Source organism: Nomascus leucogenys, chromosome 4, assembly GCF_006542625.1.
Source record: "Nomascus leucogenys isolate Asia chromosome 4, Asia_NLE_v1, whole genome shotgun sequence".
Taxonomy (NCBI): domain Eukaryota; kingdom Metazoa; phylum Chordata; class Mammalia; order Primates; family Hylobatidae; genus Nomascus; species Nomascus leucogenys.
Window position 1 is genome coordinate 69,531,103 of NC_044384.1, and position 14,434 is coordinate 69,545,536.

Below are 14,434 nucleotides of genomic sequence, written 5' to 3' on the forward strand. Positions count from 1 at the left end.
TCTTAGTGGTTATCCTGAGGTTTACAATTAACAATTTTAAATTTGTAACAATCTAGTTTGAATTAATATTCAATTTAGCTTCAATAGTATGCAAAACCTCTGAATCTATGTTGCTCCATTTGCCCCCTCATGTTGTTATTGTCACAAATTACATCTTTATATATTGTGTGCCTATGCAAACAGATTTATAATTATTGTTTTATGCATTTGTTCTTAAAATTATATACGGAAAATGAGGCATTACAAATTTTAAAAATAATAATCCTGGATTTAATATTTACCTAGGTAGTTAACTTTACTGGTGTTCTTTAGTTCTTCATGTTGCTTACAGTTACTATCTGGTGTTCTTTCATTTCAGCCTGAAGGCCTCATGTTGGCATTTCTTGTAGGGCAGGTGGGTCTACTAGTATTGAACTCTCTTAGCCTTATTTACCGAGGGATGTCTTAATTTCTTCTTCATTTTGAAGGATAGTTTTGCCAATTTATAATTTTTGGTTGACAATTTTTTTTTCTTTTGGCACTTTAAAAATGCCATCCAACTGCCTTCTGGCCTTCATAGTATCTAATGAGGAATAAGTTGATAATCTAATTAATGATCCCTTGTTTGTGACTAGTCACTTTGATCTTGCTACTTTCAAGATTTTCTCTTTGTTTCTGGCTTTCAACATGTAATAGTGTCTCAGTGTGAATCTCTTTGAGTTTCTTTTACTTAGAGTTCATTGAGTTTGCTGGATATGTAGATTCATATCTTTCATTATATTTGGGAAGTTTGGGGCTGTTATTCAAATATTCTTTCTGCTCCTTTTCATTATTCTCCCTTCAAATATTTTTTCTGACTTTACCTACTTCTTCTCCCCTTCTGGGACTTTTTTTCTTTTTTTCCTTTTTTTGACAGAGTTTTGCTCTTGTCACCTAGGCTAGACTGCAGTGGCATGATCTTGGCTCACTGCAACCTCTGTCTCCCAGGTTCAAGTGATTCTCCTGCCTCAGCCTCCTGAGTAGCTGGGATTACACCATGCCTAGCTAATTTTTGTATTTTTAGTAGAGATGAGGTTTCGCCATGTTGGCCAGGCTGGTCTCAAACTCCTGACCTCAGGTGATCTGCCGGCCTTCGCCTCCCGAAGTGCTGGGATTACAGGCATGAGCCACCCTGCCTGGCCCTTCTGGGACTTTCATTATGTATACATTGGTATGTTGGTATGTGTCTCACATGTCTCTTAGGTTCTGTTTATTTTTCTTCATTCTTTTTTCCTTCTGCTCCTCAGACTGGATAATTCTAACTGAAAGATCTTCAAGAACACTGATTTTTTCTCTTAATTTCTATGTTTATTTAAAAACAAAAACAAAAAAATTTTAAAAAGAACACTGATTTTTTTATTCTGCCATCTCAAATATGCTGTTGAACTGACCTAGTGAATTTTCCATTTTACTTACTGTATTTTTCAGCTCTAGGATTTCTAATTCTACTTGGTTTCTTTTCTTATTTCTATCTCTTTATTGATAGTCTCTATTTGGTGGGACATTATTCTCCTTGTTTCCCTTATGTCTTTGAGCATATTTAAGACAATTGATTCAAAGTCTTTGTCTAGCAAGTTTGATGTCTGGCTTTCCTTGGGGACAGTTTTCATTAATTTCCTTTTTTCTTGTGAATGGGCCCTATTTTCTTATTTCTTAGCATGCCTCATAATTTTTGTTGCAAATTGGGTATTTCAAATATTTATATATCAAATATTATGTGATAATTCTGGAAATCAGATTTTTACCCTTGCCCAGGGTTTATTGTTGCTGCTTGTTATGGGTTGGAGTGGTTTGTTTAGTGACATGCTTCCAAACTATTTTTGTAAAGACTGCATTATTTGTTGCACATGGTCACTGAAGTATCTGTTCTGTTAGCTTAGCTGTTAGCTAGAGATTTCCCTAAGTGCCTAGAGGAAAAAAACACCAACCCCCCACTAAGAAAAAAACAATACTCCTGGGTTTTCAGATTGATTTCTGTTGAGGGAACTCATTTCATGTTTAGCCAGGCTGTTTACGACTCTGCCTTAGCCCTCACTCCCTGCTTGCACAGAGCATAGAAGCAGCCAGAGGTAAAACCTTAGGGTCCTTTCTGGTCTTTCATGAACATAGTTCTGGTCCTGGGCGTTAGTATAACTTTCTAGTTTCCTTGGTATGCATGGGAGCTTTTCAAAGCCTTTGTTCCCCTGTGTATATCTTTCCCCAACTCCTTCCTTCCCAGATTTTTTTGGCTTGCCTGCTGCCTGCCCTTTAGGGGCTACTTCCAGTATATTTACCATTAAATGCATTTGACAAACACTGCCTGGAAAGCCACTTATCTCTGAGAAAACTCTATGGTGGGCAAAACAAAGTTTAGCCCCATGGACAAATCCCTCAGGGAGCCACCAGGCAGATCAGTGTCCACCTACACAGTTCTCTAAGAACAAGCCCACACTGCTCTATCTAGCACCAGCAAGCTGCACCATGAACACAGGCCCTGTGTTCATGGCTACTGCCATGCTCTGGAACAAAGGATCATGGACAGATGTGTTGAAATGCTACCACAATCTCTTCACAGATTTCAGCAATTCCTTCTTTAATCATTCTCTTTGTTGTTGTAAGTTTTTAAATTAAATTCCAGAGATATGAAAAAACTAATTGTAACAACTTTTGCTTGCATAATCATTGCTTTAGTGAAAGGAGTTCGTTTTGGAGTTCCCTATTCTATTTTCAATCACATAATAATGTTTTAACCTAAACTTGTCTAGAATTGTTATTCCTGTTTTGTATTAATAACACAAATTTTGCTGATCCCAGAAAATATCTCTGATGCAAAATCTATTATGTGCTGAAAGCACAAGACCTTGCCAAATCTTAAAACCAAAATTTTAAAATATATTTTTATAATAGGCATTGAAGTATGGCCTACTCTGTATTTTTTAAAATCTTTGATTACATCAAAATAAAATCTTTGTATTTATTGATGCTGTTTTAAAAACTCAAGTCTTTCTCTTTTCTAACACATTTTATAATCTGTTTCTTTCAAATAATACTGTTTACAAACAGAAAGCTGGATACCAATACTGTTTTACTGTGTTCCATCTCTCAGAAATGACTCCAGAACAACTTTCAGGAATGGGAACTTGGCTCTTTATAATTGCCAGGTTATTTTGGCACATGTGGGGGATCTGTGACTTTACAACCTTGCCCCACAAGCTTTAGTTCTACAACCTTATCACCAGGCAGTATGGTATAATAAAAGCAACTCTCATGTAAAATTTTGCTGCACATAACAACATCTTATAACAAACAAGTACAAAAATAGTTATTCCACTTATTCCTGTAAGGTCTATGAAGTCCCAGCATTGTTATTCATGCCAATTACATGACCTAACTGCTTTTTTCCTGGGAGTCATGCAAAGACACAATGGAATGTGAAGGTGCTATGGCTTGGATGTTACCAAATCTAATGTGGAAACTGGATGCCCAGTGTTGGAGGTGGGGCCTAATAGGAGGTGTCTGGGCCATGGGAGTGGATCCCTCACTCTATTAGTTCCCATGAGAGCTAGTTGTTAAAAAGAGCCTGGCACCTCCCCCTTCTCTCTTGCTTCCTTTCTCACTATATGATCTCTACACAGATCCCCTTCACATTCCACCATACGTAGAAGCAGCCTGAGGCCCTCACCAGATGCCCAATCTTCCAGCCAGCAGACTGGTGAGCCAAATAAACCTTTTTTAAATAAATTACCCAGTCTCAGGTATTGCTGTATAGCAAACACTGAACAGACTAAGATAGATAGCAAGTTAGCTAGTCCTAGATGGTATGACTTAAGTCAATTATTCTAAATTCAAACACATATTTTGGTAGTTTTTCACTAATTTTTACATGGCCACCACTAAGTAAATTGATCAATGAGGCTAAGCCCATCCACTATTTAAGAACAGCAAATATGTTGCAACAAACAGGACTTTTACACTTAAAGAAACCTTGGAAACAATCTAGTTCTACTCCACACACAATGCTGTGATCCTCTCAATGCTGTAACTGATAGAGAATTTTCCATGTCAGCTTGGACACTTCCAGAGACATTACTCAGATCTCCAAAGCTTCTCATTCCATTTTGGAAGACTTGTAATTTCTTTCCTGATACCACTTGGACACCACTGCTTTAAGTCACTGCTCCATTCTTGCTCCTTTGGTCAAGCTCCAGTTTGACAAATTAGCATTTCTATGAAAATGCTGAATAAAAGAAATGTAGATGAATCAATGAAAATAATATTAGTGCCACTACTTCCCCTATCCTGGACGAATTCTGGTGAAATAGATAAATTATAGTTTTTAAAATAAGATTTACATTCATTTTAGAATTGATATTCTCAAAGATTTGGAAGCCAGAGTTATCTCTTTTATGTTACATGCTGTAGAAATGCAAAGATTCAATAAACCATTAGTATAAGAACCTGCAAAGATTGAAAGTTTTTCAGAAATAAATAATTTATATGTACTTGTTGCATCTATCTGGAAGCTATCCCAGTGCAATGTCAACTTTACCTCTGTCTTTGGCATCTAAGGCATGCATCATATGTAATTCACAAAATAGCAGATATTGCATGAAGACACTTGCTGAAATATTTTACCTTTGGCAGATTCAGTGCTTATCAAAGCTCATAGAAGATACTTAATTGCAATGGAAGAACCAGATTAGTCTGCATGGCAAGACATTAGTGCATGTCAAGAGAGCTGTTGAAGCCAGGACTGCTGAGTTTTATTTCCATGAGAGACCGAGAAGCTTCGAGAGCTGGACATTTTTTCAGGGAAAGATAAAGTGGGGAACATCACCTTGGTCTGATAGCAAGTGGTTGTATTTAGAGCAGAGAAGTGGGCTGTCAACTTATATTTTGATTATCTTAGTACTTTATGGTTTGTGCTTTTGAATGGTTGATTTATATTCTTGGCTTTGATCTTATTGCATTCATTTATATTGTATGGTTAAATTGTTTGAGTTCTTTAATTTGCAATCAGCATTTCTTTATTTACTTATTTATATCCCACTTTATTCCAAAAATGATTCAAGGCAGCTTACGGAAATACCTACAATTCAAGAAGACCAAATAAAATATAAAAATAGCTGGGTGCATCTGGACAACCAGAATGTAGGGCTGTGAAAACAAGAACAATCCAGATGTGGCCTTGGAATACTTAGGATGTGCTGTCAAATCTTAAACTCTAGCTGTAGGTGAGCCATATTTAATGTCAGCCTTTCTAGATGCTAAAGTGGTAATGTGGCTTAAAATTTCATATGACTTGAACAAGTTAATTGCTCAGGAAAAAGCACAATTGTTTCTGACAGCAGGGAGAGATTTCTCATTTGTGGGAAATTTATTAAACACAGAGGAATTCACTTGTTTATTGCTCAGCATGGTACACTCATGCCAGTTAAGAATATAGACGCTGGTCTATCTTTTAGAATATGGATTAAGGATACCAAAGCTACATACCCTAGGTCTGCCCCACATTCCATCCAAGCATGGATGTTTTCGGTTAAATTTACATCCCTGGGTCCATCTGAAATTAGCCTTCACTGCTCCAAGGATCTTTAGAAAATATAATTCTCTTATTTGTGTGTACCTTTGATGTATGTGGCTTTTATGTTTGAATTACTGCATTAAACACAGTGGTCTTCCTTACCAGGGCTTTGTGTAGCAAGATTTTACTTTCATCCTTCAGTTAAATCTAATTAAGAAAATTAACTAAAGGAACTTTTCATAAAAATGAGATGTTATTATGTGCTAATGAAAGGCAGATTGATGGAGTAAGTCTCCTAGTTACGCAAGTCATAAACTCGAGGTCTCATTCCCGTCAAAGAGGCTTAACTGTCTGTTCCCAGAGCTTTCACGTAATTAAGGTATGCTCTTATTAGGCGTCAATAAATGCCCAGAGAGTGCAGTCTGCACGTGGAGTATGTTCTGCTGAATATTTGATGTGATGGTTTTTGTTAAACCTATCCAAGTTTAAAACTCCAAATTGCTCTCCTTCACAGCAATACCACTTATTGTGTAACCTCCATGTGGAAGGCTCCTTGCTTTACAAAATGTATCCAAGGATGTTCTTGGATAGACTTTTGTTTGGGGAGGGGTGACCATGACCATCTTCATCCTTAGGGGGTCTCCCTGTGCCCAGCCTCATAGGTCTCTCTCTCCTCTGAAGTTAATCATAGCTGTGTCTCTCACCTTCATGACAGCTCTCTCACACAATGGCTGGGAGTGAGGAGTTACTTTTTCCAGGGTCCCTCCTGCCCGGCCAGTCTACTCCTGACCAATGACGGCAGACCTCAATGGCAAGGCTTCGCACGGAGGCCAGAGGATCTCAGCATTGGAAGCACAAGGCTAAGAATTCTTATTTCCCTCAGTTGCGGATCCCCTTTTGCTGCCCGGGAAGGGATGGCCTTCCAGATACGAGCTCACAGATGCTGCCCTCTCCCCTGAGTTCTCCCTGTTCCTTTCTTCTTATCCTCTGGCAGAGGGATTTCTTAAAGTCCTCAATCCAGGGCAGCTTCTCCTCTGGGAAATAAATCCCTGCTCTTCCTAAAATGGGTGTGTGTGTATGTGTGTGTGAGAATCTGTGTCTGTATTTGTGTGTGAGTGTCTGTGTGTCTCTATGTATATTTGAGTATAAGTGTGCCCATGTGATGTGTGTGTCTGTGTAGTATATGAGTGTCTCTGTGTGTGTCCCCATGGGACTCCGTGTGTGTGTGTGTGTGTGTGTGTGGTGTGTGTCTCTCTGTGTGTGGTGTGTGTGGGTGGGGCGGGTATGCCCTCTGGGTCTTCTTTGCCCTACACACTAGCATCCGGGCTTCGTGGAGGCTTCTTCCTTGCCGGGTCACAGCCTGCTCGCCACAGAAGGAGACGTGCAGCCCCATGAATGGATGGGAGGAGCGTCCTCCACTGCTCCTCAGCGCCCTGCCAGCCCGGCTGAGGCTGATTTCCTTACGGGAGGCAATCAAGCCACAGCCAGATGAGCACTGCTTCTTTCTTTTCTTTTATAATAATTGTCATTTTAAGAAGCATTTGACCCTTCCCTGGAATTGCTCACAATGCAAGAGTCAACCCCAAATCTTCATTTTTAACATTTTGAACCTCCAAATGTGAAAAATACCAGACTTAGTCAAACTTATCTTTCCTCCCAAATCTCATATCATCAGTCTTCAATCTGTTCCCCCAACCTTCAGGCTCGGGATGCACCCTGTAACATGCCAAGGAAGCATCACTTATTCAGTTGATGGATACTACAGTGAGTGCCACATTTGCAGAAAGTGCTGTGCTAGTTGCTCCTAGAGTGGCGTCCACACCCTCACACCTTAACTGCAAGTAGCACTCTCAGGCACCTGGGTCCCAGGCTCTTGGAAGCTTATTCTCCACTGATGAGTCTTTCCTCAGATTGTCATCCCTGGCCATGTGCCATGGCTCACGCTTATAATTCCAGCACATTGGGAAGCTGAGGCAGGAGGATTGCTTGAGCCCAGGAGTTTGAGGCCAGCTTGGACAACATAGTGAGACCCTGACTCTACCTAAAAAATTAAAAATCAGCCAGGCATGGTGGCACACTCCTGTGGTCTTAGCTACTCAGGAGGCTGAGGTGGGAGGATCACTTGAGCCCAGGAGGTAGAGGCTGCAGTGAGCTGTGATTATGCCACTGCACTCCAGCCTGGGTGACAGAGCAAAACTCTGTCTCAAACAAAAAGGAAAGGAAAAAGAAAGGAAAGAAGGAAAAAAGGAAGGAAGGGGAAACAGAAAGAAAGAGAGAAAGAAAGAAAGAAAAGAAAAAGAAAAAGAAAGAAAGATTAAAGAGAGAGAGAAAGAAAGAAAGAAAAGAAAGAAAGAGAAAGGAAGGAAGGAAAGAAAGGAAGGAAGGAAGGAAGGAAGGAAGGAAGAGAGAGAGAGAGAGAGAGAGAAAGAAAGAAAGAAAGAAAGAAAGAAAGAAAGAAAGAAAGAAGAAAGAAAAAGAAAGAGAAAGACTATTATCCCCCAGCTTTCCCTGTGCTGTTGGGATGCAGCTCATGTCCAGCCCTCCCTAATGCACCCCACGCCTCACCCCCTTGGAGGGGGGAGGTTTAGTCTCCTTGGCAACACTTTCCATATTTGTAATTTCTAAAATTGTGATTTACTATCTGTCTCTTTTGCTGTGAAAGTGAGCTCCTCAAGGGAAGGGACTGTTCCCGACTTGTCCCTGCTGGTGCCCTTGGCAGATCTCAGTGCCTTGCACATGGAACACTTTTGGCAAAACATGTTCTGATGAGCAAGCAAACACTGCATGTGCCATCTGGGTTCTCTACCAGCCTTACAGCCTCACTTCGTTAAAAACTGCTCTACACAGAATTCAAAGTTTCGGAATATTACAAAATGTGAACAGAGAGTAAACAGATTTCATCATAGCTCTGGGAGTAAAAAGAGCAGAACTTCAGCTTCAAAAATTCTTGTGAATCACCTAAAAATATTCTATATAAAACATATAGACTTTTGTCCTACTATAAATGTTACACTAATTCCCTATCTAAAACTATTTTCAGGAGCAAAGTTCATTGTGAGTGATATTCTGTGCAAAAAACTCTAATGCTTACCTAAGAATCAGAAAGAGAATTCTTTACTCGGGATGCAGAAAAAAAGAATCTCTCTGGGAAAATTACACACAGATAGTCCCAGCAACAAGTGGGAAGATTTATGTGTTTCTTATTCAATGTCTCAATAGTAAGGTAGTCCATGCTCTTGCTACTGTGAGAATCGAAAGACAGACAGACCCTCCCACCAACTCCTGGAACCTCACTTAGGCTGGCTAGGGCCTCAAACTGGTCTCTGGGAGCTGAACTTGGCCCACCTGATAGGGAAGCCAGTGCAAGGTGTGGGGTGGAGGGGCACGTTCACGGTAACGCCTTCTCATACAACCCAAGAGTCTTGAAACATGGATAAAGGACAGGTTAAAGTTGCTAAGTTCTGCTGTTTTCATAAATTCATACTTTTAATAAACTAGATGTAGAAAATTATAATTCAGTAAGAGCACTGATTTGGAAGCCTGTTTTGAATATCAAAGACGTATGCTGTAGTCTAAACTGGAAGTTATCTGCTGGTCAGCGCTTATCTAAATTATAGGTTCCATTTTGGATTTAAAGGTCAACACCATAAAATTCAATTTCTACAGTGGTAAAGGCCACAGCTCAAAGAATGACTGAAACAGAAGCTTGGGGATGGCTTGGAGACAGACATGTTCAGCTGTATTGCTGTTTTGTCCTCAGCCTGCACCATGAGAGGAGGACCTTTCTCTCTTCAGTGTAGGATCAGCACCGAAGCTCCGAAACAGAGGAAATTAAAGCAAATCATTGTTAAGGTAGAAACTCTTCCTGGAATTGTCTGCAAATGCTACATCCTCAACATGTCCCATGTGTCTGTGTGGCTACTGGTGTGGCTTTTACATAACTCACTGGATAGAAGTTGTCAGCTCGCTTGTGGTTCTGTTCTGAGAATGATGTGGGATGGGTGGCAGAATGCCAACCCAGGGCAACAAGAAGCCATGCAGAGAATGCCCTTCCAAAGGCAACAAGGCTGGAGGGAAGGCAGCAGCAAGCTAGGGCCTGCACTTCAGATGAGCAACAGAAACCTGTCCAGGAAGGTTCCTGTGGGGATGCTGGAGATGAGGATGAAAAGGAGAAGCTGAAACCCTGAGCTGCAGGAGTGAGACAGGAGAAACTGGTAACAAGAAAACAACATGGGGCACAGTGGGAAAGTGGGCACTTGGCTTCTAAATGGAACTCGAGCAGGTTCTGACGGCTCCTAAGCTGTTCTCCTTAGAGGACAGAGACAGCTTAAAGCATCAGCTTAAAGCAAGAGCTGAGTGCCTCGTCCCAGCCTGGCTGGGGAACATGTGAGTCTTGACTGGAAGTCTCTTCCCTCCCTCATTTCGCTTTGTAACTTTTTGCTTTTAGTTACATCTCTTTTTTTTTTTACTCAAACAGTTTGAAAGAACTGATGGAAAAAAAGCACCTTATTCCAAGTTATTTGTCCTGGTCCTGGTAACTTGGACTGATCTTAAGAGTCCCAGTTTAGATCCAGAGGCTGACTGTGAGAAATAGAAGAAATCCTTAAGCAGAAGGTCCTCCCCTCCCTTCCAAGCTGGCCTTGGCTGCTTCCATCGGCTGTGGGCCATGTCATCCTGGCTTTTGTCCCTCACTCCTCCCAAAGAGTTAATCCCTGAGCCATCAGTCAGAGAAGTGAGGGGTAGCACACAGGGGTTGGAAACCTAGGCTTCTCCAGTTGGTAAATTTTTCTTCCATTAGTAAAGAAGGACTAAAACAAAGAGGTGTGTGACTGCACTGTGACATTGGTGCTCTAAGAAGACCGTGCTGCAGAGTAGAGGATGCATTGAATAGAGGCCAGGTTGGTGGCAGAACGACTAATCAGGAAGAGCAGGTTGTCCAGCAGGCCGGGCAAGAGAAGGTGTTGATGGCAGCCACGATGTGGAGCAGTGGACTTGAGCAGGAGAGGTTAAGGAATCTTGGGATTCTGAATTCTTCAAATTCGCTCCATTGAAAGTACTTTATTTCCTAAAATTACCAGTGTCTCAATGGTCCCGAGATGTCTTCAGTCATCATTAGAAGTGTCTCCTAAATACCTGTGCCCCAAAGAGAAGGTCACTTGGGGGTAGGGGGACCATGAGTGCTTGAGAGGCTCTCAACCTGGCTGGCGAGCTCTCCGTGCAGACTGGACATCAACAGCTGCATTCAAAGATCTCTTAGGTCACCTTGCCTTCTGTAAACCCAATTGTGCTCAGTTGCCTACTGAGTTTAAATAACCAGAGAGATTTATAGGAGAGGAAAAAATACAAGAACAAGGTGGAGCTGCAATGTTTCTGGAATGCAGGGACAGCACGTCTCATTTACTGAGAGGACACATGTTTAATGGCAGTGCCGGCACTGGCAGGGTTTTAGTGGCTCTCCTGCACCTGACTGGCTTGGGCTAGGAAGGATTTGCCATCCCAAAGCCCGTGTACTCCCACGCAAGTCAGCTGTGAGGGATTTCAATGCCTTCTGTGAGCTCAGAAAGGATTCTCTGATCACATTTCTAATAAACGCTCTTGTGGGAAGATCATGAGAACAACGGTACGAATGATGGCTCCTATTTACTGACTGTTCCCTATGTGTCCATTCTGTGTAGGTGCCTTGGAGGTATTATTTGTAAAAATGACAGTAGCTCCACAACATAAGCACTTAGTATGTTTATCTATTGCTGCTTAACAAGCCATCTCAAAGCTCAGTGGATTAAAACAGTATTATTGTATCTCCTGATGATGTGGATGGAAAATTTGGACAGGGCACAGTCAGAGGAGCTCCACTCAGCTTCACGGTTGGAAGCTCTGCTGGGACAGCTCTAATGGCTGCAGCTGGGAGATGTGGGGCAGCTGGCCATTGCTTCTCTGCTCATAGACCTCTACCGGGGTGGCTTGAGCTTCCTCACTTCATGGCAGCCTCAAAGGAGTTGCACTGTTCAGGGTTCCAAGAGCTATTCCATGTTTTGACAGATGGGAAGTGGGAGCTGCCTGTGCCTTGAAGATTGGGCCCTGAGACTGGCACAGTATCACATCCTTGTTCTTTTGGTCAAAGCAGTCACAAAACCCACCTTCATTCAAGAGGATGGGACAGAGTCGCCCCCTCAATGGAAGAGGGTCAGAGATTTGGCTGCCATTTTTAATCCACCACATTATTATTCTTCCTATTTTATAGGAGAAGAAACTGAAGCTCAAAGAAACCATATAATATACGTCTTTAAATAATATAAGAAATACTGCTGAGGTTTGAAAGTATGACTGACTCTAATCCATTTTTCTTTCTAGTATACAGCCCCGCTCTCTTAAAATGTGGACACTTGATCTTCTAAGATAAGACTTTTTGAGCCACAAGCTACTCTTCCAATTGGATGTAGAACAAAACATAGCAAGTCATCGTCCACGTTCTTTCTAAACTTTGCATCGCTGAATGAAGAGGCCCTATCTAATAAGCTGTAGAACTGAACACTCCTCTTCAGTTTGAGAGGCTGTTCAAGGTAAAAGAAGAGGGAAAAATGGAAGTGAATAAAATCACAAATTTAAACGAGAAATACCTGGCTCGGGGAAGCTTTTTTCCCCAGAGGATAGAAATATATTTACATTATGAAATAAGCTGGAATCCAGTGGAAACCCCTTGTTATTATTAGATTTCCTCTTGAGAAGGATTTATAAATGAAAACACAACTTGCTATTTTAGTATTTTGTTTTTCAGGGAAGAAAAACCCTTTGCAAAAACAAATTTAAAAGAAAAAACTTATCCATTTCAAGTTCTTGTTTATTTTATTATTTACCAGGCTAAAACTGTCTTCTTTCATCTCTGATTATGTTGGGGGCCGGAGAAAAGAGGGTTTTTATTTTGTTTTGTTTGCTTTTTTTCCTTTTCTCTAAATCTGGAACGTCTCTTTTCATTTGTGGGCAATGCTAAACCTTTCCTTATCCACAACTGCGTTTCTGAATCCACAGCCTCCTCCAGCCATAACTGTGACCCAAGAGCTCCACGCAGTGGGGGATAGGAAATGAAGGATGAGGGCAGTCACATGTGAGATGACTGCAGTGTTCATCTGTGATCTGGTGGCCCCACTGAATAACAGTGGCCATGACCCTGCTGTGCACCTGCCAGCACACAGCTCCATGCTCCTTTGCCATGTGTCCCGCCATTAGGCTGTGATTCCTCCTCCTCAGCTCCACAGGAATCTGGAAAATAAGGGTCCTGTGGCTGCTTCTGCAATCCTAGTACACTTTGAGAACTTCATGTTCCAGTAAGTTTTATATAATGTCCTAAACAATTAGAGCATTTTCAGCTTCCTTATTAACATTTATTCATTTCTAATTACACGAGTAGAGGGAAGTTGCAAGAAATGTGTCCCTGAAGATTTTCAGACTTAATACAACCATTGCATAATTTTAATCCAATCTTCACAAAGGGAGCCATGTGTTGCTTTTCTAGCCAAGCCACCTTTGGCCCCTGCAACCTCATCGCTTCCCCCACTCTCCCCTGGAATGTGGGGCCAGGCACCCGCACACTCTGCCTCACAAATTTGCTATTCCTTCTTTATCAGCAACTATCTTTGCCCAGATATCCCAGTTCTCAGGCCACCACTCCTTCAGAGCTTTATTTCATTGTCACCTACCTGGTGAGAAAACCCACCCCACACTCACAGGTGCCCTCCCATTCCCACATCCTGCTTTGTTTTCCTGAGTGTTGACCCCCTCTAGCACTGTGTCTACACCGCCTTAGCCAGTTTCCTACTGGACTCCACAACCGCACCCATATGCCCTCTGCTAGAATGTCAGCTCTGTGAATCCCTGCTGTGTTCAGGGCTGTCTCCCAGAGCCTAGAACAGGGCCTGCATGGAGAAACCATTCCACACATACTTGTTGAATGAGTGCCTAAAGAACGAATAGCATAAACCCAGTCCAGAGCTCTTTATTCCTGGCAGCTTCCAAATGTGCACTTCTTGAGGAATTTTTAATTTGGAAGACATGTTATTTAAAAAAATTCATTAATGTAGTTTGTGAATGAGTAATTCACAAACTTCATTAATGAGTCATGCTTTATGTTGTATTCTTTCAATTTTGCCTACTTTATATTTGTACAAAGTGTAACTGCGTGAATATATCCTCCTTGAAAGAAAATGATTGCTGTATATCTATGGGATGTGGTTTTCAAGAGAGAACATTTATAGATTGGCACTAGGCTATCTGCAAGTGGTCTAATGAAATAAATGATGGGTTTCCACTAAGCCAATTCAGTATGTTGGTTTTATCTTTTATTCAAAGATAGCTTGCAAAGGAAGTTCTGTATTTTTCTCTCTCTTTAAAAATAATATTCATTTTATTTTATTTAACGAACACGGTTGTGTTCGTTAGAGTAGATTTAACAGAGATCTGTTGTTAAACATTTACAATGCTTCATCTCTTTCCAACGTTATTGTACTCAGACAGTGCTGCCTCACTTCGTGTACAAAACAGTGAGAGAGATCGCTTTTATGTGGAAAGTTCAGTTATGAATGCGAAATGTTGCCAGAATCTGACTGTAATCCCAAGAGGCAGAAACTAACCACTTTTGTTTGGACGGCTTGCAGCTTGTAAAGGCACGTGCAGGTAGCGCCACCGTGTGTTTACTGAAGAGACCCATAAGGCTACGCGGGAGAAGGAAAGAACGCCAGGACTCTCCCCAGCCAACGTGTACCTAAGTGGGACTTCTCAGTATAATATGCTTGGCGCATCTGTTAGGGGTGGCCCTTTCTCAGCCATTTGACAACTTACTTCAGTCGAACCTAATAAACTTCCAACTCTCGTTTTCCAATTATTATTAAAATTTCAAAGCAGGTATGTGTAAAGTACCAG